Raw genomic sequence first — 25,857 nt, forward strand, 5'->3', positions numbered from 1 at the left:
TCGATTAGTCTATTCTATTATGTTCAAGTTAAAATCATTTTTTTACTTTATCAAAAACTAAAAAATTAAAAGCATTTTTAATTTATGTTATTTTATTTTCAGATATATATATATATATATATATAGGTGTGCAAGCTTTGGGCCACAGTACTACTTGTTGGGTCATTCCAAGTTTCAACATCATTCTTAGGCTTTATGGACTTTGACTGTCAATACCTTCTAAATTTCCCGAATAGAGGAGAGAGATCAAAAGGTAATCTAAAACAATAAAACACAGAAAACACGTATTCAACAAATTTCAAAATAGCAATCAAGAAAAACAATGAGACCAGATTCTCTCGTGTGTACAACAGAGCAGGAGATACAATAATTACATATGCACACAACTACAAATTTAAAAAAAATAATTTGGTCAGTGCCAAAACTTTCACACGTGTAGGAAAACCCAGATTACAAAAACATTTCTAGTAAAAAAAAAAAAAAATCTAACTCTTTGATGCTTTGTTGTGACTTGTTACTATAGTTATAGTTCTGCAACAATATGGGCAGTCACCACAAGTTCGAAGCCAGGGATCCAAGCAGGCAGAGTGGAAGCTGTGGGAACATGGCAAGCGTATAAGTTCGTCACCCTCCACGAATGTATGAATGTATCAAACAGCAATTAAACAAGTCCCTTTTTTCCCAGAACAGTAACCTATAGTAAAGCTGATAATGTCTTCAATTTAAATGTCCAAATACTAAGCAAGATACAACAAAGTAGTTCAGGTTATATGGGATACCCAAAATCATTTTTTAAATCCCAACTAAAGAAAAATCATTTCCACTTTCTTTGACTTCCCATAGTTTCCTGAAGCTTATTTGCTAAATTTGAGGCAAAAAGATAAAAGTCAACTTATTTTTAAAAAACCTGGGTTTTTTTTTTTTTTTTTTTGGAACGAGAGTTTTTTTTAGAAAAAACCTAAGACAAAATCCTAACATACACCCAGTGCTATCTAGCAAAAAATTATTTTAAAAAAAAATATGGTTGATTTCCCCTGTAAGATAATATAGCCTTTTTTCCTGATGATAAGTAAAATGATAACACAGCTTATTTCGATTTCCATTTTATTAATAAAAACATTTTTTACCCTCTTAAAAAGGTGCAGCACTGCAGCTATACTAACACAGATCATATAGGATTCAGATATGAACCAAAAAGGCAAGCCATGACTGGAGCGTGCATCTTGTCCCTTTAAGGATAGTTACATGTACTAAAGACAGCTCTACCACTAATCTACAATAACTAGGCAAGCATATTGGAATTCAAACTTACAGGACAAAGGGAGGAAAGGTAGAATGAAACAAAAGGAAACATAGGAAGCTAACCTATTTCTCACATTGTTTGTATGACTTGAAAATTCACTGAAGACGAGCTTCAGAAACTCTAAATTGGGCTATTACAAGCTTTAGTCCAAATACATCTAAATAATAAATCAAATTTAAAAAGGTTATAATCACCAGAAATAGGCCTCCTAATATGGTGATGGAACTATCACAGACAAACTATCCACTGTAAGCACGCTCATATATAAATAAAAGAAAGTTCTTCTAAAGAGACTAAAATTTTAAAAGCATCAAAGTGAAGGTTCATCAGTTCAGTTAAACTTCAAAGTAGGAAAGATTACAAATATATATACTGAGTAAACAACCACCTTGCCAGTTTTGTAATGTGACATGTCTGCAATGCAATATCTTCAATGAGTTAAAGGTAGTGAATGAACAAAAAACAGTTTCTACGTATAATATGGTAGTAGCAACCAAACAATTAGAGATCAGGCTCTCAAATTTAAAAAATCAAAACAAGTAGAAGAAATATCCCAGCAGGCAAGCAAAAAGGATACTAAAAGCATGTCCATTTAATTTGTTCTTTCCATTGCAGAATATGAGACCTTAACCAATATACCTCATGGTCAAAGTACGTTCACCTAAAGTTATCAAAGGTATGCTCATGAATTGCAGTTACCATATAATTGTTACCTCACATGCTACTCAGTTGTTTTATGGATCAATGAAGTGAAATGACAGAAAACGGAGGATAGAGGAAAGCAAGGAATAGCTAATATGAAGTGAGCAAGTATGCATTTGCATGAGGACAGGTATGTGAATCCACTGGCAATGAGTCAGGCTCACTTGTGGCAGTGATGAGTGATGTTCTCTAGGCAGGTTTTTCTTGCCATTCCATAAGAATTAAATGGGTCACTATAACCCAGTTTTTACACATAGAGGTCCATCTAAAAGTGGAGTCAGAGAAGAAATATGGATCCATCATCAGACCTGAAAATATGGTATCAGATTGAACAATTCAATACTTTCAGAACTTCACCATCAAAAGCATTGGTGGCAGTCAATCTTGGTATTGCGCAGATGTATCTTGACAATTTTGGCATAAACATATTATTGATGACAAAAAATAGATAATAATTTTCATGTAATGTCCAGACTCACCCTTGCAAGCAGCACAGCTCCAGGAAGCCATCCTCATTTTCAATCAACCTTGGCCTCCTTGTGCTGCTTAAATTTTCTGTGTTGGCACTGTTGCTTGAAACAAATTGACTTGTACTTTGCTCTGGTCGAACTGCCACACACTCCTTATCAAGCCAACACAATATAGAAAATGAGGGGAAAAAAAGTATGAAACTCTAGGCACTGAGCCACTGTAAAGATTGATTTTGAATCTCATGCTTTCACCACACTGAAACATAAAAAAAAAACACCATTATGACTTAGTATCCCAGGTTCATTTTTTAAGGAAAGTATTTTCTCCCCTGAAATTCACCCCAATAATATAGATACCAATTAAACATTGGGTCAAAGAAAAAACTTATATAAACACTCAAATGATGAATATGTCACAAACGAATCTCACATAACCAGTTGCTATTCCTCGTACTTTTCACTCAAAATATGTACCATGCAGAGATGGGAAAATAGAAAACTACAAAGAGAAGCAGCTCATGCCACCTATCTAATTTTATGCCCTTCTCCCCTAAAATTCAAAAAGTTTGTAGCTTACAAACAAAGTAACAAAACCAAAGTACTTCTAGTATTATTTATAGAAGAAATAGATAATGGCTCCTAACTAGATGTTCAGTGCATTGTGGCACATACTCTTCTCCAGGGTGCTTAATGGCTCTTGACTTGGGCTTTTATCTTTTGTAGTTGGGTCTTTACCCCTCAAATCAGGTTCAAGAATTTCTTTTGACACAAAATCAAAAGCATATTTGGTTAATTTACATGGAATAGAAATAGATATATTGCTTTTGGAAGAAACTTTGCTATTTACATGGAAATTAACAAATGAAGGAATTTAAACTCCCATGATTTAAAATCCTATTTATCACAAATTTCATTTTTTGGTTAATTCACACTTGATTCCAAAGAACCAGACCAAAAGTAGTGAATTATTGCTAAAATTGAGATCAAATTTCAATAAATTATCCAACACCAACCCAAAGAACCCTACCAATCCCCCAAAAATTATGTTGTTTCATCCTCGGAAGCAAAAAAATATTCCACTATTACATAGGTTGAAGAACAACTTGATGTGAAAGAACAAAACCTTGTTAGTAGGATTTCACACAGCAACTTAGCTCGGTTCTACACATTCAGTTTTTCAATCATCACTTCATAGTCCAACAATCAATAACAAAGACACATTTCAATTTCAGCAAAAGGGATTATTTTTGGTATGGATTATTTTTGCCAACTTATTTTTACTACTATTCATGGGTCACACTGCGTTTTTTCGTATTATTTATAGATTTCATTGCTAACTTATTTTACTATTCAACTTATTTTAATCACTTTTTGTTTTAGACTTTTCTAAGAAGTTAAGTAGAAACAATGCAAAACAATGACATTTTGTTTTAGAATTTCCTAAGAAGTTAGGTAGAAATTGAAAAACAAAGACTTTTTGTTTTAGAATTTCCTAAGGAGTTAAGTAGAAATTGCAAAACAATGACTTTTTGTTTTACAAAGGTCACTAAGCATTCACCTTCTGTTTGACTATGTAAAAAATAAATAAATAAAGTGATGCAAGTGTAGTGGTCTTTAGCGGTGGGGTTTCAAGAATTTTTTTTTTAGGGTGATTATTAAGAAACTTAATTATAAAAAAATATAATAAAAAGATAATTTCATATATTTAAAGGAAAAAAATACGTAAATATATAAAATTTTACAATTTTCTTCTATGAGTTTTTATATTTTGAAATTATTACATTAGTTTTATTATCAATGCTACAAAACTATATCTTCTTCAAATTTTAGTTTAATTTTTTTTAGGTTTTTTCTTTCTGTTTAAAATGACTTAATATATTATTAAGATAACCAAAGTTTAATTTTGTTGGACCTAAAAAAATTTAGAGTGGTCACAACTTTTTTTTAAGGATAGACAACTCATAAAATTTTTAAAATTTATATATATATGTATATGTAAGGACGCATTTCGTGGCGGACCGTAACAGTGTCGGGTTCGCACGTGAAAAGGCCCCTAACAATATCATTTGTAGAGCGTGGGTTTGGAAGGCTAGGCCTTGGTTGATAGGCGGTGGGTTTTTCACGGTGTTCGTACCAGTTTAAGTTTTCCTACACCCCTGGAGTCTTTCTCCTGGAGGTGGGCTGGGAGGCTCAGGTTTCTGGCCATTTTTCCCAACCCCCCCTCTTGGCGCACCTTCCTTTTTATTATATAGTCCGTCTTGGCTGATCCTGACCCTCCACTTGTAGGTCAGGCAGGAGCTTGTTTCTGTATCCATCCCATCAGCTGTCCTGTCTAACTTTCTATTAGTTGCATGGACCGACGTTCGCACCGCCCAAACGTCTTTTCTCATTAACCAGCTCTGGGTATTGGCAGGTGCATTTACTGAAGGGGGTCGGCCGCACTTTCCCTGGTCCGAGTTCACACCCTGCTTCCCTATGGGCCTCATTCCGTTCACATCCCTTTGAGGGGGCTATTTGGGGATTGCCTACACCAAGGTGTTGGTCTTCTTGTTGAAGCTATGGAATGCCGAGGACAGGGTAAGTTCTCAGCCGTTCCCCTTGCTACCTCGGCCACTGAGCATTTGTCTTCGGCAAGGTACCTCCTCGGCACGGGCCCTGGGCCCAGATAGAGTTTGGGCCGGACTGCAGAACTCTCGGACCCACAGTATATATATATATATATATATATATATATATATATAATTATTATTATTATTATTACTTTTCCAAGTCAGGTGGTCACAAACCCTACCTTCAACGTGGAGCCATCCTTGGTCTTTAGGAACCTTTCATAACTGATTCATGGTTGTATTTGGTTTTGAATATTTAAAATCAATAAATTTGAAGAACAATTGTTAATATAAATTTAATCACACATTATGATAAGAGTTTGGAGATTTTGTTCTTTTTTTAATACCAAAAAAAAAAAAAATCATTTGAGATATTTAAATTCTGAATAACATCTTACACATTGTGAGTTTTGTTGGGTGCATCATAGCACTGTAGGTCCGGCCCACACTTGATAAAACACCTCATTAAAGAGATGCTTGGACAAACCACAAAAGTCAGCCTATTTTCTTCTTGGGCAGTGACTTAGGCGTGTTGGACACGCTGGGGAGAAAAAGAAGAAAAGAAATGGCTTGATGCACTAGGCTCGGAATTTGGGGGAGAGCTGAAGAAAAAGGAAATTGGCTAAAGCAAAGTCAAGGTTAGTGAGATGCATTGATTGTGATTTGATGTGAAGAGTGTGAAAAGAAGGAAAAAAAAAAAAAAAAGGAAAAGAGGATGAAATATAAAGTAAGGCCATTCGGCCATTTGAAGAAGGGTGAAGAAGCCAAGTCCGAGCGGTTAGAGAAATTATAAGTGATGCTACCATTTCATTAAAAGAGTTTTACATATTTAAAATTATTGAGTTATAAATTTTTTAAAAATAGAAATTGATTAGTAAGAGTACTCACAGCAGTGGTGTTATATTGCTATATTACTATATTTAGCTCCTCAAACTCCGAAATCATACTCATAGCAGTGGAGCTAAATTTATAATTTTTAGCTCCATTGCTATAGTGCACATCTATCTATAGATGTGCACGGTTCATAAGAGCTAAAAAATATATATATTATTTTATTAAATTTCTCTCTCCTCTTCCATTAAAAAATATTTTCTCTTTCTTTCTTTTTCACTCTCTTTCCGGCTTCTCTTCTTTCTTCCTCTTTCCTTCTCATTTTTTTTTTCTCCCTCATCTACTCTCTACTGCCCGAGCCTCTCTACTCAGTCCGTTGCCGCCGATCGAAGTCCCAACCCAGTGCCAACCACTCTTTGCATTTCCCACAACTCCACCCCCTCTCTCTTTGCTATCTCATGCCCAGCGCCAACGTGGGTCTCTATCTTGCATTTTCTCTCTCTAGATCTCCACCTCAAAGGTCGAACCTCCGAGCTCCACCCTCTCTTTGCTATCTCATGCCCAACGCCGATGTGGGTTTGTGTTTGTGTTTTCCGATCTGTTGTGGGCAGTGTGTTTGTGGCAGTGGGCTTGTGTTTTCTGATGTGGCTGTTGTGGGGGCGGCAATGAAGATGGAGTGAAAGAGAAAGAAAGACAAAGCTGAAGTAGAAAAATAAAAATGCAAGCGAAGATAGAGTGAAGATAAAGAGGAATATACATGTGTGGAGGAGAAAAACAAAGAGTTAAAAAAAGAAAAAGAAAAAAGAAACGTGTATTTGGATGAAAATAATGGGAAAAATAAAATAAAGAATAATAAGAAACTAAAATTAAGAAATGTTACCACAATATTTTTGCAATAAATTTTAAGTGATAGGTTATTACTATATTGGTGAGAAAAAAATAATTTTTTTGATGTTGGCGGTTGCGGTGGTGGTGGTGGTTGCGGTGGTGATGGTAGTGGCTGTGATTGTTGTTTATTGTAGATAATATATTATTCTATCATGTGGTGGCGGTGGAAGAGTTGGTGGCGGCAGTAGTGGTAGCGGTAGTGATTGCGGTGGCGGTGGAAGAGTCGATGGCGGCGGCGGCGGCGGTGGCGGTAGTGACAGCGGTAGCGGTTGCGGATGGTTGTGATTGTTGTTTATTGTAGTAGATATATTATTTTATTGTAGGGGATATATTATTTTATTGTGATGTTTATATTATTTTATTATGTTGAAAGCTAAAATAGATCTACTGTTGCAGCACGTATGTAGGTAAAATAGATAAAGTAACTTTTGGTGGAGCTAAAAAGCTAAATTTTTAGTTCCACTGCTGTGGATGCTCTAACTCAGTAATTTTAAACAAGTGGAAGTCTTTTAGTGGAATGGTGGACAAGTAACGTGGTCCACCAGAAGACTGTATAATTTTTCTAACTATTAGAGAAATTATAAGGTTATTATGGTGGACAAGTGACGTGGTCCACCATTCCACTAAAAAACTCCTACTTACTTAAATTGTTGAGTTAGAATTTTTTTTAAACAGAAACTTATTACTGACTCAATAATTTTAAACAAATGGAAGTCTTTTAGTGGAATTGTGGACAAGTGACGTGGTCTATCAGGGGCACTGTATAATTTCTCAAGCAAGTGAGATTGAGGATGGTGCAGTCTTGAAGAATTGCATGACTGAGAGCAAGCAAAATATAAGAGAAAAATAGAGAGAATAAGAGAAAATTGTGAGAGACACACAGTGAAGAAGAGAGTAATGAGTGAAAAGAAAAAGAGAGTTTTTTCTTTACTCAAATTGTATCTCTAAGTGTTATAATTTCTATTTAATATAGTGAAATTATTCAGAGTTTGTCTCGTGGTTTTTTCTTCAAGGAAAAAGGGTTTCCACGTAAATCTTGGTATTCTTATGTGGTTGTGCTTGCTAAAATTCATTCACTGCTATATAGAATTTTTCCCAACAATTTAAAATCCATATATAATAAGTGTGTGTTTGGCTATAATTTAAAAAGCCAGCTTATTTTACTATTTATCTTATTTTTTTCTACTATTCATGGGCCTTACTGTAATTTTTGGTACTATTCGTGGGTATCACTGTACTATTTTAGTTAACTTTTACTTTTATCTACAGTACTTTTAACAAAAAGTTTTCAATTTCAGCAAAATAAACGAATCTCAAATAGACCCATAATAAGTGTGCATTTGGCATGGATAATTTTTTCTAACTTAGTGTTTGTTTATGTTATTATTCATGGGTTCTAGTTCTACTACACTTTTTAGTATTATTCATAGATTTTATTGCACTATTCAGCTAATTTTTACCTTTATCTACAGTATTTTCAGTAAAAAAATTTCAATTTTAGTAAAATAAGCGAATCCCAAACGGACAATAATAAATCTCAAATCTTTTCAAAACTTAAAAAAAAAAAAAAAAAAATTATCATTTCATACTTTATTTTGGTCATTAAAACAAAAGATTGAAATCCAAATCCTTGTCTTTGACATATTTTTGTTTGTCCGTTTTCCTTTGATAGAACTCTCTCTGTATCTTTGTATTAGCTGAAAGAGTTTTACTAGAAGAGTACCGATATTGTGACATTTAAAGGTATTACTGCTTCCATTTCACCCACCAATCCATATCTGTTGGTATCGAATCTTTGGGTTCAAGCAATGATTGCTTTCAGCTTGTTCTAGGTTCTAGCTCTAGCTACCTTATTACCAAACTTGCTTTAAAGTTGAATGAGATTCGAGGTTTAGATTTAGAATAAGTTGGTACTTTGAAAATCATAGCATATAACCCAATCCTATTCACCATGCAAAGAAAGTCACAAGACGGGGTAATTATATATATCATAGTATTTCAGCAAGTCTTCTACATGAGTCAATAAGATTACTCAAAAATAAATTGTCACAAACTTTTCATAATCGTAGCTCTAATTTCATGATTAATACTAGTCTAAGGCCTAGAATGGATTCAATTTTTAATAACTTATGGTCCACTATGCGTTGTAACACAGAGATGTGGAGTAAAGTGGGGATGCAATAGCTACTAATCATCACGAGTTGATGCCATTTTTTGTCACGCTCTCTGTTAGAATGTTATTCCTCATCTAACCTACATTCCTGTGTATATGTATCATTCTAATAAAAAGGAATTGAAGATGTCCCTTTAGAAAGCTCCAAAAAGAACGTTTATTTCTACGATTTAGCAAATTCGAAACATATTGAGATAAGATGGACACAAACAGATAGAATCAAATATTGGCTTGTTTGGTCACGCTCATTGCGTTTTGCTCATTGGTAAGTCTCATTCGGTCCATTTGCCTAACAGATTGGCAATAATGTCTTGGCCTGGAAAAGCTGATGTACCCAACTGAGAGAGTTTCATAAAAATACTGAAATCACAAGGTGGAACAATGGCAAAGGGAAAATTAACAAAATGAGGAATCTTGAAATTGACAAAAAAAAAAAATAGTAATAACAAATGTAAATAACGTAAAAGAGTAATTCATGGTATCTATTTTCAACAACTCAAAAATAAAGGTAAAATAAAATTAAAAATAATTTACAATATGCACATTCCTTGGACAAGTATACTATAAGAGCATCCGTAATTTTTTTTTTCTCGCCCTAGCCGCTCTCTGAGTTGCCCTAGCCGCTCTCTGGGTTGCTAGAACGTAGAACTTTGTTATCTTCCTAGGAATGATAACTCATTCCCTCTGTTAATCTTCCTTAGCAGTAGGGCCTTCCTGACCCCCGTGTTCCTCCCCATGTGGTCTGTGTTTTTCTCTTTACCCTTTCATTCTAGCATCAACACCATGGACGATATTCTTCAAGACTGGAAAAAATTATCCCTGACAGAGGAAGAGGACACAAAACTCAGTCTGTCAAAGTCGAAAAACCTTCCAGCAAGGAGTTTGTTTTGGCTGCAAAATTCCTTACAAGGAGAGCCCTGAACGTGGAAGCAATAGGCCGCACCTTTAAACCACTTTGGAGAGCCAAAAAAGAATTCAAGGTGCGTGAGGTTGGTGACCATATCCTTCTGTTCGTATTTGAAACTGAATCAGATGCAGTGCGGGTCCTTGCCAACGAACCTTGGACTTTCGACAAACATGTCGTTCTGTTACAGAAGTTTGACGGATCAACTCCGGCGAGATACTTGCGATTTACTAAGCTAAAAATCTGGGTACAACTTCACGGATTGCCGATGCGAATGCTTGATTTAGACACTGCAATCGAAATAGGAGAATCAATTGGCCAAGTAGTACCATTCGAAAACTCCAGTGATTTGGTTGGCGGTGACTTCCTATGCATCCAAGTAGAAATCAACATCTCGAAGCCTCTGTGTCGGGGTCGTCGAATTGCACTGGAAGATGACGAAGAGATCTGGGTTTCTTTCAAGTACAAGAAACTCCCTAATTTTTGTTATTGATGTGGATTAATCTCACATGATGGAAAGGATTGTGAACACTGGTTGGCAAAAAGAGACTTGGAAAAAACAGAGCCTCACGAATATGGACCATGGATGAGAGCACTGCCGTATAATCCTAGAAAAATTCCGTTCGTGGTGGTTCCTGGCATCGGCGATGGCTTGGGTGGCATCCCAAAGCCAACTCAACGTTCAAACCATGGAAAGTCCCTTGAAACGGTGATCAACTCCGCCGGGGAAGAACAGGTCCGAACTGGTTCAGGGAAGAAGGACGGCGCTGAACTGGATAATGGAGAAAAATGGGAAACACGTGACTCAAGGGAGCAAACCTCGCTGAATGGCTGAGAATCTCGCAACCCAATATCTGAGGTAAGTATCTCTAATTCCAATTTAACTGCCTGCCTTACTAATAATGCTGCCTTTGAAATGCAGATACAGGAACTTGACTTAGAAATCAATAAGTTTGATAAGCAAGAGGCACGTGTGGAAATTGACTCTGTAGTTGCACCATTAGCCACACCAACCAATGAGAAGCCTCTTACCCCGTCCATGCAAAATCATGAAGCACAAGATCAAGCACATCACGTGATGGACAACTCCCTTCCATTTGTTCAAGGAAGCAAATCTTTGCGGACTTGGAAAAGATTGGCAAGAGGCAATCCCATGGAGACTGACCCACCATAAAGCCCCACGGCAAAAAAGAGAAACAGAGAAGAAGAAGTAGAGTATCTTCCCGAGTTACCCGTCAAAAAATCACAGGTTTCAAAGGGAGAAAGCCAACAAAATCTAATGGCGGAGGCTGCTCAGCAATCCTGCCAAGCACAATGAGTTTTATAGTTTGGAACTGTCGTGGGCTTGGGAACCTGCGAACAGGGAAAGAGCTCGAGGTAGTGATTCGGGCAAAAGATCCCTCCGTTGTGTTTTTAGCCGAAACATGGGCGGATGAAGCTAGGCTAAAAGAAGTACGAAGAAGCATCAAGTTTGATAACATGTTTTATGTGGAAAAAAACCCTAGAGGTGGTGGAGGTTTAGCTCTTTATTGGAAAAACTCCATTGATGTTTGGGTGGATTCTTTCTCCAAATACCATATTGATTCCATAATCAACAAAGGCAGCGACGAAGCATGGAGATTCACAGGTTTCTATGGTGAACCGGCTACCAAGAGAATGGAAGCATGGAATAAACTGAGGTTGCTTAACACTAGACATAATCTTCCCTGGCTTTGTGCAGGGGATTTCAATGAAATCACAAAAAGTTCAGAGAAGTTGGGAGGAAATAATAGAAGTCAGGCTCAGATGCAACTTTTCCGGGATGTTATAGATGAGTGCGGATTCCTTGACCTTGGATATGTGGGAGAACAATTTATTTGGAGAAAACATTTTGCAGATGGTCATTCTCTGTAGGAAAGACTGGATCGTGGGATGGCTAACCATGAGTGGTTCATGAAATTCACAGGCACAAAAATCCACCATCTGCACTCAGACTCTTTGGATCACTCTCCTTTGTGGATCTCATTGGATGGGTTAGACATTCCATCTTATGCTAAACCATTCAGGTTCGAAGAGGTGTGGCTCTTCGATCGTGGGTGCTCAAATATTATTGAATCAGTTTGGTTGTCAAGAGGAGAAGAGGAGGATCATGTCCATGTCATGCATAATATTGATAGATGTGGTAAAGAACTCCGGAAATGGGAGCGGGAATGCTTTGGGAATGTCAAAATGGTACTGAACTGAAAGAGGAAGGAATTAAAGGAGGCTGAAAAAATAGCCATGAGAACTGGAAATAACCATCATGTTCGTGAGTTGCAAAAGGAGATAGCGGAACTGGTTGATAAAGAAAATAGACTCTGGTTCCAAAGAGCAAAGGTTACGTGGGCTAAATTCGGGGACAAAAATTCAAAATTCTTTCACAGCTATGCATCCCAGAGGAAGAGGAAAAACTTGATCCGAAAATTGAAAGATCCAAATGGCCGTGTGATGGACACTAATGAGGACATTGCTGAAAACCTGATACACTATTATCAGGACCTGCTTAAGTCAAATAATCAACCCTTCTGCCCCGTGGCTACAAACTCCATTCAGAAAGTTATCTCCGAGGATATGAATTCCATGCTCTCATCCGAATTCACTCTCTTAGAGGTAAAGCAGGCCATCAGCCAAATGGCCCCACTAAAAGCACTAGGACCTGATGGTATGCCTCCTCTCTTTCATCAGCATTATTGGAACTTAATTGGACATGATATTTCTCATTCGATGTTGCATTATCTTAATTCTGCATCTTTACCTGACCATCTCAATCACACTTTCATAACTCTCATTCCAAAAAAGAAAAATCCTGAATTTGCCTTTGAATTTAGACCGATCAGTTTGTGTAATATTTTGTATAAAATTTTCTCAAAAGTGCTAGCAAATAGACTTAAGAAAATTTTGCCTAATATCATTACTGAAAATCAGAGTGCTTTCACAAAGAGTCGACTTATTTCTGACAATATTTTGGTAGCTTTTGAATCTTTACATAGTATGCAGAGACACACAGGGAAGGATAGCTATATGGCTATTAAGCTTGACATGAGCAAAGCTTATGACAGAGTGGAGTGGGATTACCTGTCTTCAGTCATGGAAAAAATGGGGTTCAATGAACATTGGATCCGCCTTATGATGCTATGTGTCAAAACTGTGACATATTCCATACTGGTAAATGGGGAACCCAAAGGTATAATCACTCCAACAAGAGGCATTAGACAAGGAGACCCTCTCTCGCCATTCCTATTCTTACTTTGTACTGAGGGTCTCAATGGGCTGATCAACCAAGCCTCTCAACAGGGCCACATAAAGGGTTATGTGCTTTGTAGAAATAGTCCAAAACTAACCCATCTTTTGTTTGCAGATGATAGCTTGTTGTTTTGCAGGGCTACCATAGAGGAGTGCCAAAGAGTCCTGGATATTTTGGAAGTTTATGGAAGATGTTCAGGACAACAGATTAACCGAAGTAAGACAACGATCTTCTTCAGTAAATCTACTCGTGATGACATCCGAGATCAGATAAAGCTGGCACTGGGGGTTCTAGAAATTGTTCAGTATAAGAAATACTTGGGATTACCATCTCTGGTGGGCAGAAACAAAAAAGCAAGCTTCAATTACATAAAGGAGCGAGTTTGGAAGAAACTACAGGGTTGGAAGGAGAAACTCCTCTCACAGGCAGGAAGAGAAATTCTAATCAAAGCAGTTGTCTAAGCTATCCCAACCTACACCATGAGTTGCTTCAAACTCCCGTTGGGTCTTTGCTTAGAAATTGAAAGTCTAGTACGGAAATTTTGGTGGGGCCAAAAAGGTGAAAGGAGCAAAGTGCACTAGGTGAAATGGGAAACACTCTGCCTCCCAAAAAAGGAAGGTGGTATGGGATTTAAGGATCTAGCCAACTTCAACGATGCTCTCTTGGCTAAGCAAGCTTGGAGATTACTTCATAATAAGGACTCCCTATTCTATAGAGTCTTTAAAACAAAGTTTTTTCCAGATTGCAGAATCTGGGAAGCATAGGAATCTAGCACCGGTTCGCATGCTTGGCATAGCATCTTAAAGGGAAGAGATGTCCTTCTAAAGGGTGCAAGATGGAGGATTGGCTGTGGAGAAGCCGTGAGCATATGGAATGATGCATGGTTACCATCCTTAGAGCACCCACGAGTTTTATCTGATATTGTTTCAGGCTTTGAAAATGGGAGAGTGTCTGACCTCATCAATCCACTCACAAGAACATGGGATCACAACTTAGTGCATGGATTATTGTCACCGGATGAAGGTGATATAGTTCTTAGCATTCCATTGAGCCGCATACCTATGGAGGACAAGATCATTTGGCCCTTCACCCCATCAGGTAAGTATACTGTAAATTCAGGGTCAAAATTTCTAACTAAATCCAATTTTGTGCAGAATCCTTCAGCCAACCAGCAGCGGCAAAGTGGCATTTGGAACCAGGTTTGGGGGCTTAATGTTCCAAATAAAGTGAGGTATTTCATATGGAGAATGTGCAAGGAAGCGATACCATCAAAGCATAACTTAATGAGGAGAAAGATCTTAGTGGAAGATAAATGTGAGCAGTGCGGAATGGAGTTCGAAACGACGATTCATGCAGTATGGGAATGTACCAAGCTCGATGAAATATGGGAGGCTGTTCTAGGCTTTGAAGACCGAAGACAACATGCCATCTCAAATACTAGAGACCTGATTTCTGTTCTGCATGAGAAAAAGAAAAATCTGGAAATAATGGCCATGATAATGTGGACGATCTGGTACCATCGCAACCAGCTCCGAGTTAGTTCAAATGAGTTCCCTAGATCGCAGGTCCTCCAACAAGCAAATCAGTCCCTGGCAGCCTTCCAGCAAAGCCAAAGATCCTCATGCCAGCTCCCTATGTCTCCATGTCGTCCCCTACATACACAGTGGAGTCCGCCCCTTATGAATTGCTTCAAACTGAATTTCGATGGGGCTTCTTTTCTGGAGTTGGGTAAGGCTGGACTGGGAGTGGTCGTCCATGATAGCCAAGGGAGCGTGATTGCTTCATTGTCGGAACAAGCGCCGCTACCATTCTCCTCAGATATCGTGGAAGCCATGGCAGTTGCAAGGGCTTTGGTTTTTGCTCAAGAATTGGGTATAGCTGAATTCGTTCTTGAAGGAGATTCAAAAGTGGTGATCAACTCCCTTCGCAGCAGTGAAGCCTCTTTCTCATCGTTTGGACACCTATTGGAATCAGCTAAGTCCATGCTTGTGTCAAGTAAGTGCATAAACTTCTCCCATGTACGTAGAAGCAGTAACAAAATAGCCCATAACCTAGCTAGACATGCTAGAAATGTCAGAGGTTTGTCAGTATGGATGAAGGATATTCCACCACACTTAATTGATGTACTCTTCGCCGATCCTAGCTGATTTTATAAAAGTTTTAGTCTTCTTTCTCAAAAAAAAAAAAAAAAAAAAGAGCATCCGTAAAATATGCTTAATGAAAAAATGTCATTTTGACACATCAAAAGTTTACTTTATTATTTTACCACATCATTTTGCAGTATCTTATTTATCAGATGTTTTATCATTTAATTCTATACTTTAAAATAATATTTACTATACATTAAAATAATATATTATCTCCTCCCCATTATCATCAACAACAGCAACAACATCAACAGCACAACCAACAGCCACCAATATCCACTACCGCAACAACATCGACAATCACCACCGGCCATCACCCCCACAGCCCACCACCACCACTGCCACTGTCACCACCCATAGCCCACAGCCCACCACCACTCAGATCAACTGAACCACCACCTATCGCCTACAATTTAAAAAACAAACACAAAACCCATACCACCCCGAAAGCCCACCATCACCCACAGTTCACCCATCATATCAGAATCCACCATCACCACCACCACAACCCACCTATACTGCAAACCAACCACCACAATTACTCACCAACATCAGATCAACCCAAATTAAAAAAAAAAAAAAAAAAAAAAAAAAAAAAAAACCCACAACCAAAGAAAGGCAGAGTGAAAGGCGGACAGAGAGGAAAGGGAAGAGGGTGAGATCGACGGTGGCCTCAGGGTGAGATCAGCTGTGACTAGAGAAGGTAAGACCGTGAGTGAGATCAACGAGATCGAGCGTGGCTGACGATATTGACGACGCATGGGAGAGAGTGACGGTGGCGGCTTCAGAGGGTGAGAGAGATTGAGAGGAATCAGTGAAAGGATCAAAGGTAAGAGAGAGGGAATTGGTGAGAGAGAAGAGAAAAGAAAAAGTGAAGAGAGAGGAGAGAGAAAAGAGAATAAAAAAACTATTAAAATTTATACCATTTATGTCCGTACCGTCTCATATTTGAGACAGTGCTGTAGTCGTGTGGCATATTTTTTGAGATTTGGAACATTTGATAAAGCTCTGTTTTTTGTGTTTGATGTGCCAAATGTCAAATATTTGGCATTTGGCACATTTGCTATTGATGCTCTAATGGCTTATACATTCAAGATGGACATTTGTAAGTAATGAATTTTTTTAATTTTTTTTTAAAATTGCAATTTCATTAAGAAACGAACACATTAGAGCATCAGCAATGGAAATGGCAAATGCCAAATGTAAGCCTATTTTACCATCTAGGCCCAAAATGCCCACTCCACTAGAAGTTGTAAAATGTAACTATTGCAAAAAAAAAAAAAAAAAATTGTGCTACAATGAGAATCGCACTGTAGCTCAATGGTAAAAGATATATTAATATTTTATGCGTAAATATCAGTCCTTTCTATCTCCATGGTCTCTCATCTCTCTCTCTCTCCATCGTTGAAGCTCTTTCATCACACACCAAGCCTCTCACTTCTCTATCATCCCTTCTCTCTTGCCATCGCTGCTGATTCACCCTCACCCATCTCCGAGGCTCTTTCACACCAAGCCTCTCTCATCCCCTCTCTCTATCACTCTCTCTTCTCTTCAAACCAAGATTCTCAAGAGTTTTTGGGTTTGGGTTAAGATCAAAATCAAAATCAGCCAAACCCACAACAAAAAATGGATAGCCACAGTGGCAAGCAAATGGACTTTGGCAGCAACGATGGTTTTCTTCAAACCATAAACACAGAACACAAAACCCATTTTCTTCAAACCCATTTTCTTCAAACCCAAAACCCATGCACATGAACACCATCACCAGAGCCACCCATGGCCGGACCCACTAAGCAGTGTTTTATGTTTGGATTGATGGCAACGGCAGTGATTATTTTTTGGTGATTTGGTGGGTTTGCTGCATTATTATTGGCTGGTGGTTTTTTTTTTTTTTTTTTTTTTTTTTTGAGAAAAATCTTGGCTAGGTTGTTGGTGGTTAAATAATGGATTTTGGTGTGGTGTGCCTATTGTTGGTGGGATGAGCTGAGAGAGAGAGAGAGAGAGGAGAGAGAGAGAGAGAGAGAGAGAGAGAGAGAGAGAGAGAGAGAGAGAGAGAGGAAAGGTGACCGAAATTAGGGATAAAGGAAAGAGGGAGATAATTTTATATTATTTTTTTATTGTATAATTTATATTAGTTTAATGTGTTGTATTCTAAAATAAAAGTTGGGATGCTGGAGTATTGTAAAATGGTATTGTATAAATTGATAAAGTAGTTGTGGGAGGACTTTTGTCTCGGCCCCTAATCAGGTATTGTCCTCTTTGGAAATGGCATTAAGCCTCAATCCCACATTAAGGAGAGACGCTTCCCACTTATACCTTACAAGCCTTTGGCCTAAGGATGAGTGTACCACTACTACACATGGCCTTTGGCCTAAGAATGAGTGTACCACTACTACACATGTGTAGTAGTGGTACACTCATTCTTAGGCCAAAGGCTTATAAGGTATGAGTAGGAGGTGTCTCTCTTCGATGTGGGATTGAGCAAATTTTTGAGGACTAAGGCTCAACATCATTTCCAAAGAGGACAATACTTGATTGGGGGCCAAGACAAAATCTTCCCACATGTGTAGTAGTGGTACAATTATCCTTAGGCTAAAGACTTATAAGGCACGAGTGGGAGGTGTCTCTCCCTGATGTAGGATTGAGCAAATCCTTGAGGACTAAGGCTCAACACCATTTCCAAAGAGAACAATACCTGATTGGGGGCCGAAACGAAAGTCCTCCCACAATAGCTTTTTGAGATGGTAAAGTATAATAGGATGAGATTTTGGGCTGTGGATGCTCTTACAACAATCATGCCTACATGCTTCCAAGGCTATTGGAAGCAAATTGCAATTATTATATGTAAGTAATGGATCTTGATAAAATACATTTCTTTTATACGTAAGTAATGGATCTTGCTATTTTTTTTTTTTACTCAACAAAAAAAAATATATAAATAATTAGTTTAAATTAATCTGTTCTATAACTACCTTGGCTTGAAAAAAAAAAGTATATATATATAAATATATATACTTACAAAAAAAATATTATACACTAAATTTACCTATTTTGACTACCCTAATAAAAAATGTTAAACACCCTAACTTGAGAATCATAAGAATTTGAGTTCAACAAAAATAAGGGTAATGCTACATCCATAATATTTTCGCAATAAATATTATGTGGTAAGCTGTTACTAATTCTATTTTGAGCTCAACATTGACGTGTTTTACCTACCAATAACAGTTTGTTGCATAAGATTTGTTATGAAAATATTGTGGTCACTTTATTGTTCTCATTTTAGCATTTTCAATTTTCAATTTCCACTTCATTTCTTATTAGTCTATTTTTTTTTCTTTCACTTTGTTAGTACAAAAAAATTGTAATATTTCATGTATTTGTGTAATTTTTTTGTGACGTTGATATATTCAAGTTCTCACTTTATTAGATTTTGTATAATTTAAATTTTTTAGTGACCTTTCTAAAAAAATTCCTAGAGCTACCACTGTTGGTTCCGCACCATTATATTCATAGTGTACTATTGACATTTATGTCACATTGTCACAACGAGGATATAAATTGAGCACCATATGTCAAACTACATTTACAGCTTCGATTAGCAAAATGTAAAGTTATATCTAATTTGATTTTCGAATCAATTCCACTACTAAATAAAAGCTGAAGAATAATTAGGAAGGGGAATAGGAATGAAGGCTTTGAAAAAGAGCCTTTAAAGCTGAGAAATTCCTACGCGTCTCCAGTTTTTCTAAGAAGTTAAGTAGAAATTGCAAAACAGTGACTTTTTGTTTTAGACTTACCATCTTTATTCTATAGAAAAAGAAAAATGCAGTTTGAATATGCTGCCAACAAAAAAAAGAAAAGAAAAAAAAGCACTAGAAAGAAAGAAATCCCTCTTCCTCAAAGTTTCCATGGTGCAATCTTACCAACCAACGGTCCCACGTAGTTTCAGCTTTCCTTCCAACAAGTTAAAGTTGATTTGTTCCATCACATTTCACTCTCACGTGTACGAAGATTTTGATCGGAAACTTGGAAGGTGAGATAAATTAGTTGGTTTAAGATTGAAAAGTTTTAACATAATTATTAATAAACTTTAACTGTTGATGTGGTGAAAAACCAATGGTGCCACACGGTTTCAGCTTTCCTTCCAACAAGTTAAAGTTGATTTGTTCCATCATATTTCACTTTCACATGTACGAAGATTCTTATTGGAAACTTGACTGGTGAGATAATTTTTTTTTTTTTTTTGAGAAAAGAAAGGTGAGATAAATTAGTTGTGTTAAGATCGAATAGTTTGACATAATTATTAATTGATTTTTCATTTCCAATAATATTAATAAGAGTAATGTTATAACCACAAACTATTTTACAATATTTTTATAAAATGTAGATGTGACCAACCTCTTATTGATTTTATCTAGGTCTATCATTAATATCACATTTTCATTTGCTAATAATCAATCACCACATTAGCAATTTGTAAATTTTTTTGTAAAATAGTTTGTATTTCTAGTATTATTCATGTTAACAAACATATAGAAGATAGAGTATCAATTGTCAATGATTTTAGTTTTTTTTTTTTTTTTTTTTTTAGAGTATCATTTTTTTTTTAACAAAGTTTTTCTCAAAACTAGTTTGGAAAGAAACCCTTCAAATTTTTTATATGTCTTTATATTAAGTGTGAATTTTAAAAATCTAGCATCTAGATTACATGTGCTTATTATATCCTCTGTGCTTGCATAATTTTAATAAAATAACAAATTAATTGTTATGTCATTAAAAAAAGTTAAAATTTTAAGTTTTTGTGATCTAAAATTGTGTATAAAAAAATGTTTATTGATCGAATAATAAATAACATCTTATTTGAATGAAATTTAATATGCATATTACGAACATAAAGAACATGAAATTCAATAATTAAAATTTTAAAATTCACAAATATATATATACATATCTGAAAGTGAAATAACATAAATTCCTACAAAGTAAGAAAACCCCCTTCCTTAAAGTTTCCGCGGTGCAATCTTTCTAACCAACGGTCCCACACGGTTTCAACTTTCCTTCCAACAATTTTTTTTTCGAAAAATAATTACAACATGCTGCTAATCTTACAACTTGAACTATTTCCTCCCTAGACCCCCAAGCACTTTGTGCATGGGGAGGTGCCAATTCAACTACAAAGCCTTTGGCCCTTCCAACAATTTAAAGTTGATTTGTTCCATCACATTTCACTCTCACGCATAGTTATTTAATTCAGACCGGACATTGACCCAATTTGTGAGCTAGGTCACTGGTTCAACCAGTGGGTCATCGGTCAAACCGTAAGGTCAAATAAAAAATTAAATATATATAAAATTAAGTTTGAGAAAGCGAAATTGAATATGTAATTTTTTTTCTTTCAAAAAGGCATATGCCTAAATTAAACTCGCCATTCTAATTCAAAATCAATATTTCATAAGCAATAGCATTAGAAGAAACAAACAAATTAGTTTATAATTGTCGGTAAAGTTAAGGTCAGCTAAAACCTAAAGCAACAAAAAAATTCAAAGCAACAAAATAGTCAAAACTCAAAGAAGAAACAATGCCACGCACTCACACTATACACGACCCAAAAAAAAAAAAAAAAAAAAAAAAAAAAAAAAAAGATAGTTGGTGGCATAGAGTTATATGGTCATACTTACGTGCTAATAGTTGGCCAAGTACATTTGTTTAGACTTCAAAGCATAAAAAAAATTTATGCACAGTAGCAGCCCGTAGCAAAAGGTTTTGAGAATTGTGAAAACTGAAAAGTGATTGTACACATACAAACTACAAAGTGTGAATCCACAGGGCAGGGCGTAGGGAACAATGCTTTTTTGGATTTTTTTAAAGGTTTACTCTTGTTTGAACTACCATATTATCACATATTTAAATAATAAAATAGTCAATAAAGTGGATCTATTAATATAATTTTACACAATTCACAAACTTGACTAGGTTAATAAAACCCAACTGAGTCACATGGGGTGTTTAAAACCCACCGGTTTGCACCGATTTTAACCATCACATACTTTTTCAATCCAATTGATCAACCGGCCTGGTCAATGCGCCAGGTCACCGATTCAACCGGCCAAGTCGGGTTTAATAACATTGCTCTTACATACACGAAGATTCTTATTGGAAACTAGAAAGGTGAGATAAATTAGTTGCATTAAGATTGAAATTTTTTGGCATAATTATTAATTGATTTTTCATTTCCAATAAAGCCATAAACTATTTTACAAAATGTTAATGTGGCCAACCTTTTATTGGTTTTCATCTAGACCCACCATTAATATTATTTTTTCATTTACCAATAATCAATCACCACATCAATAGTTTATAATTTTTTTTGTAAAATAATTTATATCTCTAGCATTATTCATATTAACAAATATATAGAAGATAGAGTATCAATTGTCAATGATTCTAGTTTTTAAAATTTTTTTTTATAGAGTATCAATTGTTTTTTAACGAAGATTTTCTCAAAACTAGTTTGGAAAGAAACTCTTCAAATTTTTTATATGTCTTTATATTAAGTGTGAATTTTAAAAATCTAGCATTTGGATTACATGTGCTTATTATATCCGTGTGCTTGCAAAATTTCAATAAAATAAAAAATTAATTGTTATGTCATTAAAAAAAAGTTAAAATATCAAGTTTTTGTGATCTAAAATTGTGTATAAAAAAATAAGTTTATTGATTGAATAATAAATAACATTTGATTTGAATGAAATTTAATATGCATATTAAGAACATAAAAAAAATAAAATTCAACAATTAAGTTTTGAAAATGAGAAGTTTAAAGAATTTTTCTCCAAACTAGTTTACAGAGAAACTTTGTTCATTGTTATTATTATAATAAAATTTAACCAAACAAAAGGTACCCAAAAAATGATGCTAGGTAATTAGTGAATTTATTGTTTTTATAATCAATTCAAATTAATTTCTAGGTTCTAATTTACTTAAATGATAAAGTTTTTTTTTTCCCCTCAAATAAAGGATTTATGTTCAAATTCTGCCTAAAATCATTGATCTAAAATCAAATTTTAAATTTCTTTCGGGAACCTTTTAACCACAATCATTGATCCAAAATCAAAACACTATGATGTCCTTACTAAGGACCAATTGACACTCCAAATTGAGCTTTTCCTTAAAACCTGAAATAACTATATTTAAAAATGATTTCTCTAGTTTATAATATTGTTTTGGCTATAATTAAAATGAAAAATAGAACAAGGACCAAAGCATAAGTTTAATAATTGCTCTCTTCTCCTTTCATTCGATTAGTCTATTCTATTATGTTCAAGTTAAAATCATTTTTTTACTTTATCAAATACTAAAAAATTAAAAGAATTTTTAATTTATATTATTTTATTTTAATATATATATATATATATATATATAGAGGTGTGCAAGCTTTGGGCCGCAGTACTACTTGATGGGTCTTTTCAACATCATTCATTAGGCTTTGTGGGCTTTGACTGTCAATACCTTCTAAATTTCCTGAATAGAGGAGAGAGATCAAAAGGTTATCTAAAACACCTAAAACACGTATTCAAGGGCTTGCCTATTTGTTAATGTGGTTTGAACAACCATTTTTGTTGTTTTTAAAAAATACAACACGTATTTTTACAACATTTTTTCACCTACATATATTTTTACAGCATTTAAATAATGTTACTGTAAATCTATTACTAAACGGACCCCAAATTTCAAAATAGCAGTCAAGAAATACAATGAGACCAGATTTTCTCGTGTGTGTGCAACGGAGCAGGAGATACAATAATTACATATGCACAAAATTACGAATTAAAAAATAATAATTTGGTCAGTGCCAAAACTTTCACACGTGTAGGAAAACCCAGTTTACGAAAACATTTCTAGTAAAAAAATCTAACTCTTTGACGCTTTGTTGACTTGTTACTATAGTTATAGTTCGGCAACAATATGGGCAGTCACCACAAGTTCGAAGCCAGGGATCCAAGCAGGCAGAGTGGAAGCTATGGGAACATGGCAAGCGTATGATCTCCCTCCACAAATGTCTCCAGACATATACTACAATCCTGTGAAGCTCTTGATACTGCCACTTCAACCTTGCTGCTGAAAACCTCCAGGTGCAAACAATCTAGAGCCTTCTGACTGAGACCAGGTGGCTTCTTCTTTGGTTTTAACAATAATTGTAGCCTCTCGATTTGAGAGGTCAGGCTAGTAATGCTTGAGCCTCCAGCTGACTGACCTGCTGATGCTTGAGTACCCAAGTCTCAATCATCAACAAGCGTTAATTCAGGGCAGTCTGACAAAGGTCTCCCACTTCCCCTAAATTAGAAAGCAAAACCAAACAGGAGACTATTATTTTGATTCAAGGACAAGGGAAGAAAGATCTTCACATTCAGAATATTTTGACAACTAGTCTATAGACCATAATACCATGTGCAGGTTGCAACAAATGATATCTATAGTAGCACAAGCAGCAGCAGCAGTAGTGAGGATGATGTCAGCAGTATCAGCAGCAGAAATTCACAGTAAATGACAAATAATGAGATTGAGAGGCTACAATTATTGTTAAAACCTAGAGACTTAATATTAATGAGACTTAATATTAATAGGACAGCAATTCTGGCAGTTGGGGCAGTTGGTTTTAACAATATTGTTAGAATTCACAGTAAATGCCAGAATTGCTGTCCTATTAATATTAAGTCATACAATGAGATTGAAGGAATATACAACTCTCTCTGGTAAGTGGGCAACTCGTTTACTGAGCTTCAAAATAGAACCCGGTGGTGAGAACCAGTATAATTCTAGTCGGTCCCCAAAGTTAGGATCACAAATGATGCCTGATTGCACTTTGATTTCAATTTAAAATTTCATAAAGACAGAATCGGTAATCATGACAAAGGAGCTCAAGTGTGGATCTCTGGAGATTCCAAAGGAAATTTCAAGGATTTGGACAGTTGTCACCATGTCACATCAATCTCACATAAAAAAAAATCATATCTAATTAAAAGAAAAAGTGATAAACCCTTTCAAATGATGTGCCACAACCTCAATTGTCTGTCACAAATCCAACAGGCATGATCAAATGGAGCTTCCCCTTCGATAATCCCATCAAACCACCTACCCAATTCAAACAATAAGGGACGTTTGGCAAACAATGGAACTAGTTCAGTTCTAATACAAGCGGAACCAAAAACAAAACTGAACTGGTTTATTTTATTTCGAGTCTGTCTAGAATCATATCAAAACCTGTTTTACTTAATAGGTATGCAAAATTTCCTAATTTAAAACTAGATTATGGTGAGAATTTGCATATGAAAACATCAAAATTTTCAGAACTTGATTTTGGAGAGAATGTATATTTGAAAGAACCAAAGTTAAAACTAGTTTTCTAAAGTTGCGTCCCATTTTGAACCAGTTCTTTGAACTAAAAAAATTAAAACCAGTTAAGTTGTTCTTGGTTGGCCTAGTTTTGTGATATGCTAAACATCCCTTAATAGTATAGGGCTGTCAATACAATCCAACATACACACACACACTATGCAATTCCTCCAGTCATAAATACATTTGTCATCAGAAATTTAAATTACAGACATCATGAAGAGGATAATTAACTGCAAGAAAGTTGAAGATTTTTCTGGCCATTCCATAAGGATTAAATGGGTCACTATAACCCAGTTTTTACACATAGAGGTCCATCTAAAAGTGGATTCAGAGAAGAAAAATGGATCCATCATCGGACCTGAAAATATAGTATCAGATTGATCAATTCAATACATTCATAACTTCACCATCAAAAGCATTGGTGGCAGTGGCAGTCAATCTTGGTATTGTGCAGATGTGTCATGACAATTTTGGCATAAACATATTATTGATGACACAAAATAGATAATAATTTTCATGTAATGTCCAGACTCACCCTTGGAAAATTCCAAATTGCATATCACAGTAAGCACTGACCTGTTCGCAGAAAGAGGCACCCCTCTCAACCTCTCCAGAAGCCTAGCCCTTGCAAGCAGCACAGCTCCAGGAAGCTTGTCCTCATTTTCAATCAACCTTGGCCTACTTGTGCTGCTTAAATTTTCTGTGTTGGCACTGTTGCTTGAAACAAATTGACATGTACTTTGCTCAGGTCGAACTGCCACACACTCCTTATCAAGCCAACACAATATAGAAAATGAGGGGAAAAAAAGTATGAAACTCTAGGCACTGAGCCACTGTAAAGATTGATTTTGAATCTCATGCTTTCACCACACTGAAACATAAAAAAAAACCACCATTATGACTTAGTATCCCAGGTTCATTTTTTAAGGAAAGTATTTTCTCCCCTGAAATTCACCGCAATAATATAGATACCAATTAAACATTGGGTTAAAGAAAAAACTTATATAAACACTCAAATGATGAATATGTCACAAACAAACCTTACATAACCAGTTGCTATTCCTCGTACTTTTCACTCAAAATATGTACCATGCAGAGATGGGAAAATAGAAAACTACAAAGAGAAGCAGCTCATGCCACCTATCTAATTTTATGCCTTTCTCCCCTAA

At 35.8% G+C, this 25,857-nt stretch overlaps 1 long non-coding RNA gene and 1 pseudogene across 1 annotated transcript; both read right to left on the reverse strand.

Moving 5' to 3' along the window:
• Positions 1-265: 265 nt before the first annotated feature.
• LOC115967263 lies at positions 266-3,284 on the reverse strand. The gene is made up of 3 exons (XR_004086414.1): positions 3,148-3,284; positions 2,485-2,627; positions 266-594 (listed from the first exon to the last, which is right to left on the reverse strand). It is a non-coding gene; the product is annotated as an uncharacterized LOC115967263 (long non-coding RNA).
• A 19,848-nt stretch (positions 3,285-23,132) lies between these two features.
• Positions 23,133-25,857, reverse strand: part of LOC115967257 — a 53,882-nt pseudogene continuing 51,157 nt past the window's right edge.

The sequence above is a fragment of the Quercus lobata genome, chromosome 11 (genome assembly GCF_001633185.2).
Source record: "Quercus lobata isolate SW786 chromosome 11, ValleyOak3.0 Primary Assembly, whole genome shotgun sequence".
Classification (NCBI taxonomy): domain Eukaryota; kingdom Viridiplantae; phylum Streptophyta; class Magnoliopsida; order Fagales; family Fagaceae; genus Quercus; species Quercus lobata.